At 40.1% G+C, this 16287-nt stretch overlaps 1 long non-coding RNA gene and 1 other non-coding gene across 2 annotated transcripts; one reads left to right on the forward strand and one right to left on the reverse strand.

Moving 5' to 3' along the window:
- Positions 1–978: 978 nt before the first annotated feature.
- LOC121910490 lies at positions 979–9064 on the reverse strand. Its single transcript, XR_006099677.1, has 2 exons — positions 8754–9064; positions 979–1509 (listed from the first exon to the last, which is right to left on the reverse strand). It is a non-coding gene; the product is annotated as an uncharacterized LOC121910490 (long non-coding RNA).
- Positions 9065–16066: 7002 nt separating this feature from the next.
- trnaw-cca lies at positions 16067–16138 on the forward strand. The gene has a single exon. It is a non-coding gene; the product is annotated as a tRNA-Trp (tRNA).
- Positions 16139–16287: the final 149 nt, after the last annotated feature.

Here is a 16287-nt window from a genome sequence, read left to right on the forward strand (position 1 = left end):
TACAGATAACTTGCTCTGTATTTTGCTCTGTATTTCCTGTTTGTCATTATAAAAATATTTATAGTGTTTATTATATTCAGTTTCCTAATGTGATTTTTCTGCACTACAGACTAATCAGACTTGTAAAAAAAAAAGTTGCTGAATTCACTGCATGTGTGCCTTCGAGTCAGATTTATATCATTGGAGGCTGTAAAAATTTCTATGCACTTCAAAAAATATTTTATGATGATTGGGGTTTTTTGTAAACTGATTAACTGCACACAACTGAAACAGGAAGCCTAAATATTTTCCTTACTAAACTAATCCAGCTTACACTCACAAAGTAACAATTTCAATTTGCAAATTAAGAAATCAAGAAGCTGCAGACTAGAAATTTACAATGCTATAAATATTGGTCAGTTATTAATATCTCTGTACTTTCAATAGATCATCTCAGTACCTCCCCTTGTTTGATAATCGTGTGATTTCTCAAGTTGCTGTGAAAGTTTGTGGTTTGTGAAAGAATCCTTTGAAGCAGCAGGTGACGCCTTGAGGCCCTGAAGAACAGACATTTAGTAATTTATTTTCTCCCTCTGGTTTCACATCTTATATGTAACAGTGATCTAACTGGATTCATGCCATCGTGACTAAATGTTTGTTTTCTGACTTTTTTTTATTTTTATTTCTTACTACCAGAGAACAAAGACAATACAATTATTTCCAGCTCTTACACATCTCTGTGCTTTAAACTACGATAACTTAACACTTAAAGAGCATCTTAAGTTATTCTGATCTTTATTGTTCCCCTTAATGGGATCACCAGAGACTTGAAAGTTAAAACTGATGCATTCTTGCATAAGTCGACTGTGTGCTTCTTTGTCTGTGTGTGTTATTTTTGGAAAAGAGTTTAAAATCCTTGCATGCCGTCAGTGCTGCTACAGTATGTGTCTCACTGTACATGGTGTGCAGTTATTTTTCTCCACAACAATAAACCTTAAGTCTGAGAAAATATATGTTCTTTATTGTAAAAAAAAAATAATAATAAACACATCATAGACAAGCAGGATTTTTTTCAGACAAAGACATGTGTGACCAGTGACCACAGAGAAATATACCTTCCATGTGCTTAACAAGGAAACATAAACAATGGTGGTTCGAATCTGGCAGGTTATTAATGTCCAGTCTGACTACTGAAGTGTGTGAAACGTTGCCTTCCTCAGTCCTCTTCCCACCACCACCACCACCACCGCCCCCCCATCCGCTTCCTATTCTTGAGTCATCCGGGGCAGGGCTGACCAGAGCAGTTCTTCAGCTGGCAGCTTTAGCATGTGTACAGGAACATAAAGCTTGCCAGTGAAGAACTGCTGTGTGTTAGCCATTTGGGGCCGAGGGTGAGGGACTTCTGGGAGTCAGCCAGTGAGCGTGAGAGTCGACCTTTCCGCAACAGGCAGCTTGGAGTGACTGTCCTTGAATTAAAGCACAAATGGCGACTCCTTCTTTGTCCTTCTTCTGCTTTAGGTGCACATATTCCTGCAAAAAGAGAAGAAGAGATTGTTAACTTCCCCTCTAAACGCCCTGCTCCGGTAGCGTGGGTATGAGGTGGCCTGCGGCCAGTCACACACGTACAGTTAGTGGGTGCAGTGGAGACACAGTGTGTGCGATCAGCTGTGAGTAAGTGGGTGAAACGAGCTGATATGCAAGAAAAGACTCGGGAGATGCACACAAGATCATGCATCTGATTACCGGCAGGGATACATGCATCAGCAGCTCCGCTCTCCCTCTGCACGTTACCCAGTGCCAGCAAGACATTCTTAGATTCTTAGATAGCCTCTTAGTTATGATGCTCAAAAATCACAGACTGGCCTTTTATGTCAGTTACCGTGGTTACGGAGCATGAGTGAGAGGCGATGAAGAGGAGAAGACAGCCTCTACATGAAAGCGGAGAATCCTTTCAGAAGTCTGAAGAAGTATTTGTTTTTGAGGTCTTAATTGATAAAGTGAATGTTCAGGAGGGTTTGTCTCTCTAAGAAAACCTGCAGCTACAAATAATCTGCGTTCTCCAAATGTTGAGGAGAAGCTTGTAGCTGTTTGGAAACACACTATTATACAGGTCTGACAAAGTTGGCGAGTGTACATGTGAAAAGGCAGAATTAGCTTACTTCATCTAGTGACAGTGTTGCTGTCAACAAATACTTTGGACAGTAGGGCTCAGCAATATATCAATATTATATAGATATCCTGATGTGAGACTAGATATCGTCTTAAATTTTGGATTCATAATACAGCACAAGTGTTGTCTTTTCCTGGTTTTAAATGCTACATTACAGTAAAGTGATGTAATTTTCTGAACTTACAGACTGTTCTAGCTGTTCTATTATTTGTCTTCACCCACTTAGTCATTATATCCACATTACTGATGATTATTTATCAAAAATCTCATCGTGTAAATATTTTGTGAAAGCACCAATAGTCATCACTACAATAGGTTCGCAATATCAATAGAGGTATTTGGTCAAAAAGACTGATATTTGATTTTGCCCATATCGTCCAGCCCTATTGGACAGCTTTCTCCAGCTGAAGTTAAAACTGACATGTTCATGTAGGTAAGACAGCAGGTTAGCAACCTTATATCTCCTTTACCTTGACTAAATTAAAGCTACTATATACATAATTTTTAGCCATGCTTGCAACATGGCTCTATGGATGGCAGCGTCTTTGGTCCAGACTGAAATATCTCAAAAACTATTCAATGGGTTGTCATGAAACTGGGTGCAGAAATTCATGTCCAGACATATACAGACTGTAATCACTTTGAGATAACTTTTCCTTTTAGCGCCATCATCAGGCCAAACCTACTTATGACATTCGCATCAGCTTCAGTAATACTTTGGGTTTAGTGCTAATAAGCAAATGCTAACACGCTAAACTATGAGAGTGAACATTGTAAGTACTATTATACTGTTAGCATGTTAGCATGCTGACATTAGCATTTAATTCAGAGCACCCACTACAGCCTTACAAGGCAGCTAGCATGGCTGTAGATTCTTAATCTTTTTTTTTCTTCTTCTTTTGAATTTGTTTTTCTGGTTTTGTCTGTCATATTGTTTTGAAAAACTCTTTCATGAATTACACTCCAACACTTGCCAACCGGGACCTTTAGGTGCTGATATTGAAATAAGTAACAATTCTCTGATAACTGCTTGTAAAAATAAATCTAAGACACACTGAAAACTGTTCACTTTAAGGCTAACACATGTAAAACTAAAGCAGGTCTGTGCTTTTCTTGCCTTCAAAGAATGTAATCTTGCAGTAATCTCAAGATATTGAGGACATGCTCGACTTATCCAGTTGACGATGAGTAACACATGCTGTACATTCCTGCAGTAAAGAGAACCAGAATAATCTCAGGTATTTGAGTGCCCTGTAGCCAGCAGGGGGGGTGGATCACAATCAACAGGACGCTTATGAAAGTTTTACAGACATCACAGTAGTTTGGAGTAAACTTCAGCATCATCCTGAGAGCAAAAACCATTTAGACACGTAACTGTGATGATGAACTGGAAAATAGACAGGTTGTACATGGAAAAACACTAAAATGATTTTCTTCCACCTCCTGACAAACGTATCTACATGACAAATGTCAGTAATGTTTTTTTTTTCTTTTGAAGTGGGTGAGTCAGCACGTAGAGGCCCTGACTCTGCCTGTTCTGACTTGTGACTGACGCCCACTGCAAAAAGTTTCCTTCTTAAGAAGTTACTAAATCTCTTACCTTTTTTTTTTTTTAAAGGAAGAAATCTGCTAGTGGTGTGCCGGGATTTGCACTTGTTTCCCAAACAAATCAGTCTCACACATTCTCTAAAAATCAAGCGTAACTGACCACCGGACTCCAAAATGGCACCCATTCATCCCAATGAAAGTTGTTGTTACGTCCCGCCCTCTCTGCCTGAAGGATTTTCACGTCTCCTCTCTCTCTCTCTCTCTCTCTCTCTCTCAGGAGTCTGCAGTCTGAGCTGAGGCTCTTTAGCCGAATGTGGTGGCACGTCTACCGGGTCTGTCTAAGCCAGACAAGCCTCTCTCTCTCTCTCTCTCTCTCTCTCTCTCGTAGGCTCCACTTCTCCAGGTTTTGGTCTGTTTGACATTTTTTCTGCATTCAACACTCGCACACTTTTTTCACTACTGATGCAGCTGACCTCAACAAACCAAACAAGCTTTATTTATTTCATATAAAACATTCATTGGCACTTTATAGGCTGTGTCAGGCACTGTGAGCCGGTTTGTGACAGTCACTCACCAAGCGCATACGCCAAAAAAATGTTTTCCGTCTTCCTGGTTTTGTCCACTGCACGTGTGTATTAGTGTCTCAACACGTGGACTTTACCTTGAGATATCACACACATAAAAATAGCTTTCCTAGGTTCTTGGAAAGTTTTACAATGGAATATAAATTCATAATACAAAGAGTAATAAATGTCAGTGCCATTCAGAGTGTCCTGTCAGTAGTTTTCCTGATGTGTCTTTATGTGCCAGACAAAGCAGAATCTGTCTGAAAAAACTTCTAGCTTTGTTAAACCAACAGTGTGATAATTATACCCACATTACTCAGTGATTGTTCAGGTCTGTCCTGCCTCTAAATGTGGCTTTGATGACACTTTGTACAACTAGTTCATTTCAAGCACACTCCAGCCTTCATAATGGTGGTCTATCATGGGAAGATGCTTTTTGGGCTGCAGGGGATTTTTTTTTTTTTTTGGTTGCAGTACTATAATTGGCCACTGGACCAAATTGGCAGCAAGACTGACTCACAGCAACATGTGTAGATCACTTACTACATAAGGTAAAGATTCGCTCCAGACATGTTTTATAAAAGACATAAATTATAAAAAAAAACTTAAGTTAAAAGTTCAATTATCACATTAGAATCCTTAAAATGACGTCTACTCCTTCTACCTCATTAAAAATCCAGAATCTATAAATATGCATTTTTCATTTCAGGAGTTTAACTGTTGGACATTGGATGTCTCCTACTTCACTGTTAAGTCCATTCTCAGTACACTGGAGGCTCCCAAGTTTCAACATCACATTTGTGTAAGTTGTGTACTGGACCTGATTCATCACAAACTGGTTGTGATGTCACAAATCCTGCTCGTCAGTACACGCCTTAAAATCTGGTTTTCGGTGAGCTCAGAGAAACTTTCCACTTTCAGCAGATGAATGTGTAAACAGCCTTCTAGTGTCAAACTGCACGTATATCATTCTGCACAGTGAAGCTCAAACATCCAACTGAAAGAACAAGAAAATAAACATATTATTATTATTATTTAACTTAGCTAGACTTCATAGCTGAATATCACACTTAATAACACAATGTTTTGCAATGTCAACAGGTCTTGAAAACATTTCTGCTACAGCAAAAGAAGCCCGTCATTCATCACTTCGGTATCACAAAGTGAACCAACACCCTCCTCCACCCTGAAGGCCTGCACGCGCGCTCATGCCTGCGTTAGTCTGAATCAAGTCAGGGAGGAGGAGGACGTACAGTAAAGTCCTCGGGCCACACACAGGACCACTGACAGTCTGACTACGGCTGCCGCAACCTCAGACTGAAACTGAATTAGTTTTTTGTTCTATAATGGGCTACTCCCTCCACAAACAGTGATTCTGTATCTTTATGTCCACAATGACTGGCACTGTTGATCCCCCCCGACTCTTTAGCCGTGCCACACTTTTCCAATATCTCTTCTTCTTTTTTTGTCTTTCCTGACTCGTCTGTCCTCTCCGCCCTCTCTCTCGGTCAGATCAGACTGTCCTGCATTCCTGACATTCCAGCTGTGTATGCTAGAAATTCCATCCGGCTGCTGTGGGCTCGCACACACTCCTTCTTTTCCATCCCTCTATCCTTCACCCATCCCCTCCCATATCTTCACGTCTACATCTGGCCTGCGCCCGGACTGTGCAGCACGAGGCGGACGTCTCCTTGCTGTCAGGTTCACCCTCACCCCTCTCTGCCTTTTCCTCTCTTTTTTATTTTGCACCTCCTACCTCCCCCTTTCCGTCTCGTCTCTTTCTTTCTTTCTTTCTTTCTTGGCCTCATCCAAGCGAGGCAGTCAGACAGAGCCACATGACAGCCACTGTGGAAGGCCTTGAGACAGGCTTTTATACATGGAACAACTGTGTAACACACAAAAGACTGAGCTTATCTGTGGACGTGCATTCTCTGCCACAGCAGGGAGGATAAGAAAGAGGAAAGACACATGGGCAGGATGTGCGTGTCAGAGAGAAATAGGAATGATGGTGTGTAAACAGGAGGGCGTGAGTGAGCTGTGTGCAATGCAAAGAGGAATTATTGACATTTTAACTGTTTAAGAGATTGTTTTGTTGAGGCTTAGCTGCAAGCACAAGGGCAGAGTTTGAATTTATTCATCCAGAGGGCTTGGAATTATGTATTACGGAAAAGATGAATGTGAACAGGTGGAAGCAGCAGCGCACTACTGTTGAAGAACAAAAAAAAAAAAAAAGGCGTAAGACGGTGGAGAGGGCGTCCACTAGAATGCTGCCGGAATGATACAAGCATACCCGTTTGACCTTTTCATGTTAAGGGTCACACTATTGTGCGAGAATAACATATGAGGTGACGAGATAAAGAGTCATTCATCAAGCTGACTTTGGTTTTGCATCACACGACCATCAGCAGTGAAACTACATGCAGAATTATCACATACGGCGTGGTTGCAGATTAGCATACTGCTGCTGCAGCGCTGCGAATGGAAACACACCATAATTAAATGTTATATATGTCTATTACATATCAACTCAGGTGCATTCCTCTGCTGTGGGTGTGGCCCGGCCAGAGATTGTTTACTGCCCCAGATTGTAGTCTGTAATATAGACTGATCATTTTAGACTGGGAATGGGGACAAAGACAGGGAAAGGGCGGTGGCTTTGGAAACACACTGATCATAGTGCAGGGAACCTCTTCTTATGCTCTGCTGCTGGCTGTTTTCTTGACTTTTAAAAGGCTATCTGACTTAACTTAACCCCTGAGATCACCACAAATCAGAGGCTGTTTTGAGAGGAATAGCTTCTGAATTCATGACATCCTGGGAGACGCTAATGTGCTGCATGCAGGCCTGTAAGCCTGTCCCGAGGCTGCCTGTGCCATTTTGCTTGAAAAGAACTGGATTCTTTTTCTAAATGAACCTACATAACACATCCCTTCTTGCCCCATCTTCCCTTGACAAGACACGCAATAGGAATGAAGGGTGTAACCCAAGTTGAGCAAGATGGCTTCACTTCTGCAAATGTAGGCAATAAAACAGCAGCTGGGGTTGCTTATTCTGTCTGGATGCAGGGCAAACAACACATGTAGATGAGATGAGTTGCTTTTTAACTGACACCCTGTCAGTGCCATGTGATTTGACAGGGTGGCTTATGTCACACTCGGGGTTGCAATGGCACAAATGCAGCTCGTGACACAGCCTATTGCGCATTCCTACTGGCGCAGTGAACTCTGGCTGTGCAATTATGTAAGACTGGCTCCATCGATGTAACATACACTACAGTAAGCTTCACCTCCGAAACATTTATCACAAGGGAAACACTTTAATACACTCAGCTTTAACATGTTTAACAGAAGACTGTGCAGAGAATTGAATGTTTGAGTTGAGGAGACTTGGACGGAGAGGCCTAAATACTTTTGTTACGTCACCTGCTTTAAGAATGTGTTACTGGTGCTCACAAACATCCACAGTAACATACTCGTGTTGATAAAACTTCTCTTTCACTTAAGGACCCTTCCTATCTACTAGGTGACTGCTGGTGTCACTGCATTTATGAGAAATGACTCGGCCTCGGTTATCTTCCTGATTTTCACCTATCCCCTACAAGAGAACAGGCCTTTTCCTCAGCCTGTTATGAACTCAGCAATTTTTAAGAGGCTTTGAATGCTGACACTTTTTGACAAGTTCGGATTATATCGATTCAGACCACAACTTGTAATTTACAGCTTATAAAACCCCAAATTTGACAGTTAACTGCTTATAAATGACTGTGTGAATTCTTAAGAGGTCTGGTTTTCCACAACTACGACATGATAGTCCTGAAACACAACCTAACAGATTTAAAAATTAAATCAAAACAATTCATATATATATTTACATTTATATACACATATTTCAGCTCTGATGACACGCTGTGTGTATCTTTGCTGGCTTTTCGGTTCTCTCCTTTAATAATTAGACATAATTCAGGCCTTTTAGCAGATTTCATGCACTTTTTAGCTGCTATTACACTAAAATAAACCCTTTTAAAAATTACTGCATGTCTAAATACTCCATGCAGTACTTTAACAATGCATTTTCCCACTATTTCACTCTGTCAATCATCCAAATATTGATTAGATGGAGGGTTGCGGTGGGGTGGCCAAATGTCAGATTTCTAGGGTGGCCATAAATCCTATCAGCTCCCCTGTGTCAGTAGGCCTGGACGATATGATCTACATGACACATGTAGGCCTTCAGCCAGAACTCCTTTAACATCAAATCTATATTCTCGAGAATCTGACGACGCCAAATTGCGCAAAAACCCCCCTGTCGCTGAAAAAACAGATATCAGACCCGCAGATCTGGATTTTACTTGGTTAAAGTCGTGTTAAGGACGGTTTCCTAGTTGCCGTTTTTAACGCAAAGTGGGTCATGAAGCCGCCACAGGCTAAATCAGGCTGACAGGAACAAGCATTTAGCCAGCAGAAACACACACAGCCAGTAATGCGCCCCACCTTGACCACCGGCCGGGTCGCTCCTGCGCCGCCGACACATCTGAACGGTCCGGCGGAGTTCAGGCTGCCTCGCCCACTGCTCGGCGGAGTCCAGGACCTTCACCAGGGTGTGTCGTTGTCTTTTTTTTTTCTTTTCTTTTTTTTTTTTTTTTTACATGTCTTGCATCCACGATAAATGACACGGTTTGTCAGCGTTATATCTGGGGGTGAGCCTACTTTTCCATGCAGCAACAGCAGCAGCAGCAGCAGCAGCAGTGGAGAGCGCAGCGCAGGACTTCAGCCCCTTTTACACAACTCCCTCTCTCTCTCTCTCTCTCTCTCTCTCTTTCTCTCTCTTTCTCTCCCTCACACACACACACACACACACACACACACACACACACACACACACGCACGCACACACATACACACCCAAGTCAGCCGGCTTCCCACTCCGATCAGCTGGCAGCGTAATGACGTGGGCAGGCACGAGAAGCGGACGTCAGAGTCTGCACGGATCTGACGTGTGCACGCAGGTCTGCTGTATATGCAGCGCTTCCATGAGGCAGCAGATTGACCTGTTTATGATAATTCACAGAAACAAACTGAAGAGGAAGTTTGATTTCAGGACACAGCAGCAGCTTCAGTGTCCGGATGTCTCAGAAGTGTCAGATAATTACGGTAATCTGTCATTTGAGAGCTCAACTGAGACATGAAGCATTACAGTGATTGTAAGCATCATATATATAAGCATATAGGATAAACATGAATTGACCTGTCTATAAATATAAATATGCTGCAAAATTATTATTTTGTAACTACTTATTTATGATGAGTGTCAAATTGTTCACAAAAATGCATAATGATTATACAACAATAACAACATATAGCAGTTTTGCATTCAGTCAAGGTGAAACAGACTGAATACACATGCAGAAACCATAATTTGTAGCCTATGACATCAACATATTTCCAAATTTAAAAATGCATGAGTCCAACAACCGAGCTGCTGGTTGAGCTCTTAAGTTAAGTGTTAAAAGGGCAGCAAATGAGACCTGTAGCTCAGCTCAGTATCTGTTTACCTGCTGCAAAGGTCAAAAATGATCATCCTGCTTTGAAAGGAGCTAAAATCACAGCCCTTAGCTTGAGTAGCTGTGCCTGATGTAGCACTGACTTGAACTACAGACTTGTTTTGGCCACTTGGCTCATCACAGCACTATAAACCCAAGCAGCAGCCACAACTATGGCTAAAATGTGAAGCTTTTGATGCCACTGCAGAGGTGCATTACTGGAAATTGCTTCTACATGCCAGCTCCAAAAAGAAGACCTCCATTAACTAAGTCATACCTTCATTTCAGCACTTTTTACCCCCCACAAGCATTTATGGTCCCAGTTTCTAATTTATTTCTTGTAATATGTGTCCTGGTGGTGATTTTAAGAATCCATCAAGCAGACTGGTAGTTATTATTCACAGCTCCACTCCAGCCAGGCTTTCTCTTTCTCTTGGCTCATATGTAGATAGTTTTTGACTCCTGTAACAGTTGAAACATTATGTTGAGCCATAAATGCAAATATAGGCTTCAAACATCACTAAACAAAGCTGGATTAACTACTGGCCTCTGACCTCAGGTTCACCGTACAGCAATTGTTTTGTGGTAATTTGATAAACTGGTTTGTCATTTAGGAATATGGGAATATCCGCTACTAAAGCAGAGCATCCATGACATGATAAGACCTTAAAAGTGCATCTTGTGTGATTAGATCATCTTGACGTCTTCTCTTGAACACTTTCATCACTTCAGTTTTGCACTTACATGTTGCATATTCCTAAATTAGTGCAATGTTAATAAGGGTTTGATCAAAGCAAGTCTCAGACCATGTAATATTCCAGTTTAGGATTACTGTGCACACTGCTCAGAGAGGAGGGGAGGAGCGGGGGTTTAATTGGGGCCTATAGCAGGTTAATCCGTCATGTTCAGAAACATGGATGATGTCAGCAATGCTACATCCACGTGAGACGTTACAAATGCAGCTCAGGTCCAGCTCCATTTTTGTTTTAGCTGCATCGAAAGACTCAAGATGAATAAAAATCCTGAACTGGGTTTGTATCTTTTTGTGTTTGCTGACAGTCAAAGTTTCATTTTGAATCTGCAACTAATAGCACAGAAGTTGCGGTGTGTGTGTTTAAGGCAATCAAAGAGCCTGCAAATGGCCTGCAGAGACGCCAGCAGGTCAAGATGAACTAGTTTCCCTCTCAACGTTGACACACATGCCGGTCTCCTTTATTTCTGTCTCTCTCTCTCTCTCTCTCTCTCTCCTGTGAACCTGGGCTTGTCACTCTGCGGCTTTAAGGTTGCTGCAGTTTGAGAAGCTGCTTCCTCACTGTCACCTGACGCAGCGAGCACACACAGCAAATCCACACGAGACCAAATCCGCTGTCTCATCCCTGTGTCTTCTCCTTCCCCTGCCTCTTTTATGAGCCCTTGTACACACATAACCACTTCAATCACTGAATACATGAGTAGAGGCTCTGTGAACCATCAGATATTCAATATGACTTTGTAAAATGACTTTGTCTAGTCTGTTTTCTATCGTGGTGGGAGATATTTTTTAAATTCCTGAATTCTTTGTGAATTACACGACTTCCCATGAGCCTCCAGTGACCTCCTGCTACACAGATATGATGCTGCTCTCTTGGAAATGTGAATCACTCAAAAATTGCGCATTTCTCACTGATGAACTTTAACCAGTACAACCAAGTACATTTATTCAAGTACTGTACTTAAGTACAATTTTGAGGTACTTTACTTGAGTATTTCTATTTGATGCTACTTTATATTTCCACTTCACTACATTTCAGAGGGAAATATTGTACTTTCTACTCCACTACATTTATTTGACAGCTTTAGTTACTTTTCAGATGAAGATTTGACACGATGAATAATATAACAAGCTTATGAAATACAACACATTGTTTAAGATGAAACCAGTGGTTTCCAACCTTTTTGGCTTTGGACATCTTACAAAAAGCAGTGTGTAGTTGGGGTCACATTTCAGATGTCTATGAGTTGTTAACAGCTCCACCAAATAGTGATTTTTCCCTCTAAACTTCTCACATGGTTTCATTTCAATAAATGTTCAAATGATCCAATATTTCACCAAAAATCAAAGATTAGAGAAAAAGTCCAAAAACTGAAAACAGATTTGTGTATCAGAACTTTGTTTTTCCTTCTTTCCTCTCCCATTAATCATCTCACGACCCCTCAGATTTATCTGGTGACCCTTTGGAGGGGCCCAACTCCTAGGTTGGGAAACACTGGATTGAACTAGCTAACTGTATATAAAGTAGTTGAAACTAGCTCCACCTCCAGCAGCTACAACAGTAACATGCTGCTTACACACTGATGCTTCAGTATTAATAATCTAATGATGTCATATATAATAATATATCAGTCAGAGGGACCAAACCACTACTTTTACTGCAATAGTTTAACTACATTTTATTACTAATACTTATGTACTTTTTTTTAAGTAGGATTTTTCATGCAGGGCTTTTACTTACAATGGAGTATTTTTACATTGCCTTATCAGTACTTTTACTTAAGTAAAGGATCTGAATACTTCTTCCACCACTGCCTGTAACCTTTATTGGCTACTGATTCATTTAGGAGCAGTATTGAAAATGAAAGAAAAACAATTCATGGTATCACTCTCAGTGTCGTTTGGTATGAGTGCCTTTAAAAAAACGTCATGATCACATTTTGCTGTGTACATATTTTCTGTGTACAGTCTATTGTTACTGTGTGAGCTCACCTTCCAAATAGTTGATGGTTGGTTGGTTAGCTTTTAAAACATTTACTAACTCCTCGCATAATGATTCAGTCCAAAGAACAAGCCGTACTCTACATCAGTTACTCAACGTATTTAACACAGAATAACCTTCTTCACCACGTAACATCTAACTGCACTCTTAAAACTGCCTGGAGATGGTGTACCAGAGGTTTAAACCCCATTCTGTACATCATTTACCCCTGCGACTGATCGGATTGAGAAATTTCCAGGGCTTTTTATGTACAAATACCCTCCAAACAAAAATCAGATTTGGCATGTTTGCAAAAGCTGTTGTTGAAAACGGCTGTGCGAGACAGATGCCAGCGCACTTACTGCAACTCCAGATCTGTTTGTGTAACAATGTCCACACCAGATGGAGAAGCGTGCGAGTCACTTCTCCCCCCCCCCCCCCCAACAGCCCCCACCTCCTCCTCCTCCGCCAGTGACTCGCAGAACAAGGCATGAGCCACGAGGGACACGGTCCATAGCACATAAAAACACACCCAGTCACATGATGTAGTAGAGGAAATAGTGAGCTGCGGGTTGGAGGTTGTGTGGGAATTTAAACAATGTACAAACAATTGAAATATGATTCAGGTTTTTTAACGTTTCCTGACAACAAACTTTAAATAAACGCCTGTGTCACGTCTGCATCTCACTGTGATCTTTGTCACTCCTGTGTTGATACATTATAACGTGTCCGCGTGACTCAGCTTTATAATTTATTCCCTTTCTTCCTGTAGTTACAACACTCTCTTTTCTGGAAGAGCTCAGATGTGTGTTGTAAATACAGAAGCAGGACAGACTTGTATGAGCTCAAAGATTGAGCCTATTCTTAGCAACTGGTGGGTGTATGATTTAATAAGAGCAGACAGCACAGCACATCCAGCATCCAAGGGCCAAATTTAGTAATGATTAAAAAGGTTGTAGTGTGGTTTACTTTACACAGGATTGTGCTTCAAAAGAGCCAAATTTATTAACTTAATACATTCAGTGTGTGTGTGTGTGTGTGTTTCTCTGTATACATGCTTGTGATATTTGTGTGTGTGTGTGCAGTCCTGAAGAACCAGCAGGGGGAGGGGGGGGGACTGGACTCTGTGGGACAGGAATAGGATGGAAACTCCCTGGGAAATACCACGCTGAGTGCTGAGGATGTTGTCTGTGGCGGCATATGAAATCCCCATGCAGCGATTTTAAAAAGGAGATCTTTCCACAAACAGCAATCAGTTCCTGAACATCAGGAAAACCACATTAGTACACAGTTGTTTTTTTGCTTTTCCTTTTTCACTTAAACAAAGCAGCACAGCAGTGTTTATTATCTTCTGATACAGAAATAAAAATACTAACACAGCTGATATAGATACTTCAGTTTCCAGAGAATAAACAGTCAATTAAAAAGCACATGATAAAGCAACATTTCTTAAATGAGGGTGATATATTTGCTTGCTTTGAAATTACCCCTAAAATGGCTTTTATCAATATTTTTAGCAGCGTTGCTCTACAGACTGAAATAACTCTACATCTATCAGGTGGATCGCCGTGAAATTTTGTACAGACATTCATGTTCCTCAGAGGATGAATCCTAATGACTTGGGTGATTCCCTGATTTAACTTTTAGCGCCACTTGCAGGTCAAAGTTTTCCCTCATTCAGTGACTTATCTTAACATCTACCGGATAGATTGGTCCCCAAAGGATGAATCCTAATGACTTTGGTGATCCTCTTGTACCACACCGAGGTTTATATTCATGATTTTTGAGTGAAATGTCTCAAAAATTGTTTTATAGATTGCCATGAAATTTGGTATCAGGTAAAAATTTTAACTTGTCTAAAACTGGTTTATATCCAGTAGCAGCAGCAAACAATTAACTACTAGCTGGTGAACACAGTGAAACTTTTCGTAGCCAAAATGCCAGATATAGTTAGCTAGAAATACAACTCCAAATGAAAGCTAATGTCGCTGTGTATCTGCTTGATGTCTAAACAGGCAACTGTTTGTTAACAAGTTCACGAAATCAACTTAAAAAGTGATGATATGTCAGTGTTGTGTTCACATCGTGTTTCCGCTGCTCCCAAGTGGCCAAAATCAGACATTACAGGTTTAAATTTAGTTTAAAATGTTGCAGAAAAAAATTCACTCAGAAGTATTTTTCATTTTCAAAATAAGGTTAAACAGAATGTACATTTCTATATTTATGATCTTTCACATGTGCACTGATAATCATCTCTTCCTTGTCAGTTATTATTCTGGCTTCAGCTAAAGGCCGACTACGTCTGTCTAACTGACTCAGAGTACTCATCAGTATCTGAAGGGCATTGTCCAAATTTATCCAAGCTTAAAATAGTTAAGACCAACAGGTTTCACTGTGCTCTGGTTTTATCTGATGATCATGTTTGCTTGCTCCTGTTGAGATATTATTTCCCTGTGATGACAGTTGAAATTTTCTAGTAAATGAACTAGAGGTCATTTATGTAGTCCCAATGACTGATGACAGTCAAGCTTAAATAACCCAGTATTACATGTCTCTGAGGGCTTAACCCTCGACATCCTAGACAAAGCTGAGAAGACATGAAAACTTGAACAAAACTAAAAGTAGAGTATAAAAAATAAATGTTTTTAAGGGGGAACAGGAGGAAAAGAGTATAATTTAAAGCCAGATTCCTGCTTGAACAGCTGGTATCAGAGCTGTTAGAAGAGAAAATGTCTAATATTATTTAGCCTACATCAATCAATCAATCAATCAAACTTTATTTGTAGCTCTTTTCATACAGGTTAGTGCAACTCAAAGTGTTTCACTGACAATAATAAGGCAAAACACATGTAGATAGTAAACAGGAAAACTATTTGAGACTAATGCACATGAGAAATAAAAAATATGAACGTGTAATAAAATAAAATAAATTCAAAAACAATAATTAACATGAAATAGAGTGAAATAAAAACTAGATTAAAAACTAGATAAAATAAACTAAAAAACTAAGACAAATAAAATCAATAGGGAGGATATATATAATAAGATAAAATTTTACAACATGAATACAATAAAATAAGTGAATAAAATAAAGTACATAATGTCTATAAATCATTTTTAATCAAAAGCCAGGTTAAAGGTTAAAGAGGTTTTAAGTTGACGTTTAAAGATATCAACTCTTTCAGCTGCTCTCAGATCTTCAGACCAACTATTATGTAGCTACAAAATGATATAATCCAGCATTGAGATTATAATAAATACCAAATTAATTTAATAAATTAAACAGCAGCAGTCTGAGTCAGTGATGAGGGAGAATATCTACCTACAGTAATTACTACAGTAAAGATGAGTTACTTCCATTCAGTGATAAAATCTAAACATTAGAGATAAAAAAAATAATTCTTATGTCATTCTGTAAATACAGTATATTCACAATATTCAATAGTGTAAATACAATAGTCTTTAATCCAGTTTCGTTTTGTAATAAATAAATCGTGGGGTACTTGTCAAAATATTAATGCCCATTGCATCAGACCTCGTGGCGCAACGGTAGCGCGTCTGACTCCAGATCAGAAGGTTGCGTGTTCAAATCACGTCGGGGTCAAAAACTTTGCTTTGGCCAGAAAGAAAAGGGTTATGTAGACCTTATAAATTTGAATGGTGTTCACGTATAAATCTTGTGTTTGTGTCCAATTCAAGCGTATTTGCTGAGCAGTCTAACCTTCCCCTCTGAAAAATACCAAAACCACTATC

The sequence above is a fragment of the Thunnus maccoyii genome, chromosome 13 (assembly GCF_910596095.1).
Source record: "Thunnus maccoyii chromosome 13, fThuMac1.1, whole genome shotgun sequence".
In the NCBI taxonomy this organism is placed as follows: Eukaryota; Metazoa; Chordata; class Actinopteri; order Scombriformes; family Scombridae; genus Thunnus; species Thunnus maccoyii.